Source organism: Vitis riparia, chromosome 16 (assembly GCF_004353265.1).
Source record: "Vitis riparia cultivar Riparia Gloire de Montpellier isolate 1030 chromosome 16, EGFV_Vit.rip_1.0, whole genome shotgun sequence".
In the NCBI taxonomy this organism is placed as follows: Eukaryota; Viridiplantae; Streptophyta; class Magnoliopsida; order Vitales; family Vitaceae; genus Vitis; species Vitis riparia.
In genome coordinates, this window is record NC_048446.1 from 7767639 (window position 1) to 7769334 (window position 1696).

Here is a 1696-nt window from a genome sequence, read left to right on the forward strand (position 1 = left end):
CTTTCAGAAGCCTTTGTGGGACAATACCTATGCTCCGCTCGGCATAAGCAGAACATCAGCACCCTACAAAACATAAAAATGAAGGATAATGAATCCTTGAGAGAATTCGTGAAGCGATTTGGTCAGGTTGTCCTACAAGTGGAGGCTTGTAGCATGGACGCTGTCCTATAGATCTTCAAGCGAAGCATCTGTCCAGGCACCCCATTTTTTGAGTCACTCGCTAAGAAGCCTCCTACGACAATGGACGACTTGTTTCGACGTGCGAACAAATACTCAATGCTCGAAGATGACGTGCGAGCAGCCACCCAGCAAGTCTTGGTTGCCTGACAGCCGTCTAAGGGTAGTACAGAAAGAAGTGCCAAACTTCCGGACAGACCAAGGCCATCCGATCGAAGGCAGGAAGGGCCAAGTCGCCCGGAAATGCCACCCCTCACACCCCTTTCCATAACTTATGAGAAGCTTCTCCCATGATCCAAGGGATGTCCGATTTCAGGTGGCTTAGACCCCTCGGATTGGACCCATCCAGAAGGGATCATAGCAAAAAATGCGCCTACCACAAGGAGTATGACCACACAACGGAGACATGCAGGAGCCTCCAGTATTTGGTCGAGAAGCTTATAAAAGCGGGACATTTGAGGCAATACCTCCGCTCAGATGCCGGAGGTAGAGACGCCTCCTGAAATCATAACTCCGGAGCCCCCACGACTCCAGCCGCCCCCAAGGCCATTATAAACTATATTAACGGAGGACCATCGGATGAGGAGCATGACTCCAAACGAAAGAGATAGAGATTATTGCGGGAAGCATTAGTGCGTGAGTGTATCAATTCCATCCGACCTGGGATAACTGGGGGGGGGGGGGGGGGGGGGGGGGGGGGCCTCGCCCCATAGATGGGACAATCATTTTCCCACCGGTAGACCCCACCCGGATATTGCAGCCGCACCGCGACGCCCTCATTCTGTCCCTGGAAATGGGAAATTTTGACGTGAGACGCATCTTGGTTGACCCGGGCAGTTCGATCGATCTTGTACAAGCATCGGTCATTAGCCACATGAGACACAGTCTCACAGGCCTCGAAAATCCTGGTCGAATCTTATCCGGATTCAACAGGGCATCAACTACTTCCTTGGGAGATATTGTACTGTGGGTCCAAGCTGGCCCAGTCACTCTCAACGTGCAATTTTCGGTAGTACAAGATTTATCACCCTTCAATGTCATCTTGGGGCGCACATGGCTGGATTACATGAAAGCCATCCCTTCTACGTATCATCAAATGGTAAGTTTCGTTACCAAGGATGGGCAAATCGACCTATACGGCAGCCAGCTAGCCGCTCGCCAATGCTACCAGATAGCAAGAGAGGCAGGAACCAACCAAGAGGATAAGTCCCTCCCTGAGTCCACCCACGCACTTGACCAATAGCAATCACTGTGTCCGGCGGACAAAGATTCCCCGGTAGCGGATCCCTTGCAAACAATCCAAATTTCGGAAGAAGGTACTCACCTTACGTATACCAGTTCCCTCTTGACTCCTGAGGAGACCCGGAAATTCAAAACACCCTCCGACAAAACCATGATGTTTTCGCATGGGCGCATTCTGATATGAAGGTAATTCACCCCTCCATCGTCTCTCATAAACTTAACGTCTTCCCAACAGCAAAACCCATCCGGTAGAGGGTTAGACGTTTCCACCCGGACA

General features: G+C 51.1%; 1 pseudogene; it reads left to right on the forward strand.

Annotated features, from left to right (window-relative positions):
* The first annotated feature begins 467 nt into the window (after positions 1-467).
* LOC117933216 lies at positions 468-1420 on the forward strand (annotated as a pseudogene).
* The last annotated feature ends 276 nt before the right edge of the window (positions 1421-1696 follow it).